This window comes from Macrobrachium nipponense, chromosome 26 (genome assembly GCF_015104395.2).
Source record: "Macrobrachium nipponense isolate FS-2020 chromosome 26, ASM1510439v2, whole genome shotgun sequence".
Classification (NCBI taxonomy): domain Eukaryota; kingdom Metazoa; phylum Arthropoda; class Malacostraca; order Decapoda; family Palaemonidae; genus Macrobrachium; species Macrobrachium nipponense.
The window spans coordinates 47123213-47129212 of record NC_087215.1 but is presented as its reverse complement, the minus strand read 5'-3'; the positions used below and the strand labels follow the sequence as shown (position 1 = coordinate 47129212).

The 6000-nt window shown below is 38.6% G+C and overlaps 1 protein-coding gene across 4 annotated transcripts in view; it reads left to right on the top strand.

The window, feature by feature from the left end:
* Nucleotides 1-619: 619 nt before the first annotated feature.
* Nucleotides 620-6000, top strand: part of LOC135200260 (organic cation transporter protein-like) — a 70654-nt gene continuing 65273 nt past the window's right edge. For all 4 annotated transcript variants that reach the window (XR_010311234.1, XM_064228737.1, XM_064228736.1 and 1 more), the window contains exon 1: nt 620-720. The gene's annotated coding sequence lies outside the window, so the exon portion shown is untranslated. The remainder of the gene's footprint in view (nt 721-6000) is intronic.

The window sequence follows — 6000 nt, the reverse complement described above, 5'->3', positions numbered from 1 at the left end:
AAGAATAAAGAAAAAGGGGAAAAAATGAGGGTGGAACGTAGTTGAGGGAGAGAATATCGAATGGGATGGTCTTTGACGTCCTCAGATGTGTTCTTTTCTGTTTCAGTCGGTAGGTACTGCTTTCTTAACATACTTTTACGCTTTTCTAGTACCAGCAAGGGCTAAAGATGGCCTGAGAGACACGTTGAAATATTTGTGATTTTTAATTATTATCATGATTCGCAATGGACAAATCCGGTTTGGTAATCGTCAAATCTATCTTTTACTGCAGTTACTTATACCATTCTGTGACTATCCTCTCTTTCATTAGGATAAAACTGGGAATTTGTCCCAGTGAAAATGGGATCGCTTCCTTTGTGGAAGGAGCTGCTTGCAGCCCACACTTGCTCTCATGTATCACAACCCCCACAATAACCTGGGCCACCTCACTTTCCCCAACTACCAAGGTCCCGTCCCACCCAAGGTACAAGCCTTCCCCCAAACACTGCCCCCATCGCCCCCACGACCTCTCCGCTGTTGCCACCACCACCGGGCAGCCAGTGCGGTTCCCTTACTGGTTTATTGAGATCGTCTGCTCTCTCTCTCTCTCTCTCTCTCTCTCTCTCTCTCTCTCCTCTCTCAGAGACAGTCCTCAGGGCTCAGGCAGACTCTCAGTCAGTGTGTCTCTGGTAGACGGTGGTATTAGAAGTGATCTAGGCACACTCACTCTACTGTTGTGGGGTATGTTTACATACTATATCTCTTCTGTTGCATTTTCTCAATTTGGTTTTCTTACAAGTATTCGTTACTTAGTTTGATTTACCGCGTTTATCGACACTTTCCCCGCAGTGAGTACTTCAGTGCCTCTGTCAGCTCAGGTGATTGGTGGACACTTGTATGAACACGAAGCGATGTTCATTGTCTTCGACTCATGAGTCAAGATAAACTTTGCCAGGGTTGTAAAGCACTGACCATCAGACTGACACGTGTTATTATAACATTTATAATAGTTTGCATCCCAGTTTTTGGCCTGGTCTGGTTTTAATAATCCTTTTCTGTGACGTTATGGCAATCCTCATCATAATTATGTAGTATAAAAACATGTGAACAATGATGATATTCTTGATTGGAATGATTATAATTAACATTTTTAGTTTCAGTCACACTCTTCTACAAGGCTACATTTACCCTATTCTCACGACCAACTGTATTTCAAGTGCGTCTTGAAGCATTCATAAATCCGAATTGTCACAATGAATGCCAAGGCATGCGACCAAGGGATTTTCATATTCCCGTGTACAATAATGGATTTGGCTCGAGCTAATGAATAGAGAGAGCGTGGAAGGGAGAAAAATCCGAGATTATCGAGTCGTGTTTTTGTTTTGGATTAAGTTCCGTGCCAAGAGGCAGGATTAAAATCTTCTGTTCGTGGCGGCATCCGGTGATAGTGTTAATCTATTTTGTATTTATATATTTCTGTGTTATTTTATTAGGTATTTTTTATAACAATTTATTTTTTGTTTTCCCTAGATTTATTCATTTTATTCTGTGTTACTTACTTTGGTTCCTCTTTGTAGTTATATGATTTATTTTTTAATGTTATATCATCGAAATTAATGATTAAATTAAAGACATTTGCAAATATTGAACTATAACTTCATTATGGGCGTCCTTATGAAGTCCAAGTGACATTGACCGAATGAATAGTTTTGAAGTAAAGGGATTTGCTCTGGGCCTGGGTGACCATGTTGCTGTTTATGAATCGAGCTTGTGGCTGTGGGATTAGGAAGGGCGTCCGAATGGGAGCCAGAAAAGAACCTTCTTTTTACCTCGATCACTCATCTCGCCCCAAGAAGGAGACTTCAGGGAGACTTGGGGCGTCAAAGACCCAGTTGGTTATCTCTCACATTGGGCATTTAAATCTTCAGATGCCCGTTCCCCCAACCTTCTCTCTCTCTCTCTCTCTCTCTCTCTCTCTCTCTCTCTCTCTCTCTCTCTCAGCGAAGTCATGTAACTCACGTACTGAACTTTTAAAGCATCTGGTGATTAATCGACTGTGGTGGGTTCCTACTACTCTATGTACAAAGAACCGGAATGGTTGCAGAAGTGGCAGTTTCGAAAGTCAAAGCGGTGGTACCTCTAATTGTCTAGGTTATGAAAACAATCGTATGCAAATAATGGGTCATATTGTTTTTAGAACTAGGAAATGTAAATACCTGTGTATTGTTTTCAAGACTTGGGAAATAAATAGACTTGTGTGTTTTGGATTGCAAGGTATGTAATTTTGTAAGTATTCTTTAGACCTTGCTAGACTCAATCGCAGTTGCGTTCGAGCAAAAAATAAAAAACGAATAATAATAATAATAATAATAATAATAATAATAATAATAATATTAACCATTATTTCAACTCAGGTTTATATACAGAATTGACAAGGAAAAAACAATAGAGTATACAAACTTTAGATAAGTGAGATAAAAGGCTATTATGATGAAAAATAAAGGTCACACCCCGAGCACAAGGTCAGTAAAGACCCTTCCCATCCAACAATGGACAAAGGCTGGTCTGGTATCAGCTGTTGGCTGAAAAGGACACCATCCACAACAGACTATATTATGTGACTCATTCCGCTCAACGGTTCAGTGCATGAGTGAGTTAGTTCCTCGATGCCGCCATGGCTTCCCTAGAGGGATCAGAGGATTAAGTATGTGTGTGTTCAACATCTGTGCATTACATGCCCCTGCGCAGGTGCATTTATTAAAAATGATTTACCTTGATTTAATATTCTATCCTTATTCTATATAGTATGTGATTACTTAAAATACTGTAGTTGCTTTATGTCTTAATTTTTCGCTGACATGTTGTGTCTAAACAAACATACATGCACGCATTTACACACACACACACACACACACACACACACACACACATATATATATATATATATATACACATGTGTGTGTGTGAGTGTGTGTGTGTGTGTACACACAGAAGTATTGTTGCCTTTTACGTTCCAGTGAATGTTGAGGACTCGATGAAATCTTTTCCTCGAAGATGTAACGTCATCTTCCTCGATAGATGAGATAATTGCTGGTTAATTTACTTGTAAAAACTCTTGGTCGCTTCGCTTAAAGAGAGAGACTGTTGGTTTGTTTACTTGTCTGGTTTTCTTTGTTTTTCATTTGTTTTGTGATTTTCTCTTCATATCTGAGGTCTCTGTTGCTTTTGCGGCTTTCTTTGTTTGTTGTCACTGAAGTTTCAATGTTTTGTTTATTTGAGCATCAACTTCAAGAACGTGAATTCATGTTACTTGTGTGTCGCGTGTCGTTCTTCAGGAAGGGAGGGCACCAGCCCTGTGCAGTGGGGAGGAAGCAGGTGGGTGCATATCGAAGGCTCTAAATTTGGCAGCCAGTAAAACGTTGACGTCTCTCAGGATGAGATTCGAAGGGCCATTCATCACTTCCACCAGCGAATCCAGAACAATTTATGGGGCGGGGCACCAATTTTATGTATATTGACATATATATATATATATATATATATATATATATATATATATATATATATATACATATATATGTGTGTGTGTGTGTGTACATATATATCTACACTAATACATATACAATATAAAGAGAGAGAGAGAGAGAGAGAGAGAGAGAGAGAGAGATAATGCATGCATTTTATTTAGAACATATTAGTTGATATCTGAAGTATTTACTCACCTTTAGAATATTAGAGGTGATGACTGATGGCCTATAAACATTTTGGGATGTAGTTAACCATAATGGCAAGAGCTTGAAGTATTAGTATCTTCGAAGAGAAGAAGGCCATGACAACATTATCAAAGAGATAAATGCAAGAGTTGTTATGCTGCTTGAAAATGATTGGTGCAAAGAAAATGTAAACATTCGCTAGTTTCTGTCAGTCAAATTATCAATTCAGACTGCCAGCACATACTACTACATACTAATGGAGATGCTGTCATATTCCCTCTTGTTAGTCAGTGGTATATTGCTGATGTAATATTTTCAAGCTTATGTATTTTATACATAGAATTTTTGTGGCTCCTGTTTGTTAGGGTATTTCTGTATCAACCATGATTTCAGAAGAATGGAGTCGTTTCAATTTAAGTGGAAATTATGCCGTGGACAGCAATCACCTGTTTGTCAGCAAATAGCGAATCCATTATCATTATTATTGTTATTATTATGATTTTTTCAGAATTTATTATATTTCTATGTTTTCCCCCGTTTTCATATTTCGCATTCATGTTACTATTATCTAAATAAATCTTCAATTTTATAATTTTGTCATTTTTCTTGGGGCGGGTGATTACTTCGTCATTTTAGAATGATGTGGAAGTCATGGCTGAGTTGGTGTTCGGTGACTTTAATTGACGGAATTTCCGTCTTAAATTGTATAAAAAATCCTTCGTCAATTTCGCGGCTGTCAACGAAATGTTGGCGTATCATTTGCGTGACGATGAAATGCACGAACACAAATGTACACATTCGTAAGTATGGTTCTCCGCTCATTACTTCTTCGCTTTTCTAGAGAAACTAAATGGTTGACGGGTTTTTAGACAGCTAATTCAGTTACTGAATGTTGCGATGCGTATTCTTTATCATTGCATGCCTCGTAAGTTCTATGTTGCCGCCTTTTCCGACGTAATATAAATATAACGTTTGATGGGGATTGTCTGTGTCAATATCCAGTTATCTTTTAATTGAGCGTCACTAACTGGAGAACAATAGTCCTCATTTTCTTGGTTCTGTGAATTTCCTTCCTCTGTTTACGACGATACATGCCGACTTCCTTCTTTCAGGAGGCGTGTCTGCCTCAGTCCTCGGGGTTACGTAATAGTCCCTCTCCTTCATCTCCTGTTTCTTGTCCTTCGAAATACTATGGTTTTATTCTTTATAGTCTCGTTCTCTGGGGAGCTTTAAGAAAAATGATAGTTGAGTGATGGCAGGACAGAGTGAGAAATCCTACCTCAAGGGAAGTGACGGAAGTTCCAAATGGAGATGAGATAATGATGGAAGGGAGATGGAGATGGGAATGGCTTGGACATATCCTGCGCACCTTTGAGCACCTTAAGAGTTTGAAGGCCCAGCCGTACTTGGATGAGAACTAAGGAAAAAGGTGCTGGAGATGAATGGAGAACTGTGGAAGATAAAGCACATGAAAGACATTGGATGAGGAAATTTACAGAGGACCTTTGTGTCGTGCGATGTTTGGAGGCAATGATGATGATGATGATGATACTTCCGTTCTTGCTGTTGGCGATAAGGAACCTGTCCCGTTCAATCAATACCTTTTTTTGGGTGCAGAGTTGTTTAGGTTTCAAATAGAAAGAAGCACTGCGTGTTTCTTTCTTTTTCCTGTGACAACAAAATGCAGATTGACTTTGAGAATCTATTCGCCTGCTTTTGTGACAGTTTTACAAGTTTAGCTCTCATGCTTGTGTGATGAGTTAAATTTAGGTATCCCAATAATTCGCTACCCTTCTTTTTCTTCATTATATTCTCCATTATACGTAGTTATTACCAACACCAGCTGAGAGGTCTTTATGTGGATGTTACGGTCCGTCTGCCTGTGTTAGAAAAATGGGTCTTGGAAAAATGGTCATGTTGATAACGAGACGAAACCAGTCGTAGTGCGTGTTGTTGATGAGGGAACCGAATCTATGAATTCTGATACATGAAATCTAGGCGCAGACAGAATGTCAATTTTAAAGCTCTTATACCGAGTTAGATTTAATGATAATGGTTATTGTAAAGACGCTTTGCTGGACACCATAGTAATTTTATTCTGAACTGTACCGAACAGTAATTTTGGATCGTTTAAAACGTATTCACTACTGCATTTTGAATATCGAATCACGTTGAATCCGGCTCATATTTTACTTATCACCCTATTATGAAGTTTATTTAATCTTTCTTTCTACTTATAGTTTTGCCCCGTGCTCGATAATTATGCAATTGCTTTGGTAAATGTTTAGTACAACTCCGGGACGTCAAA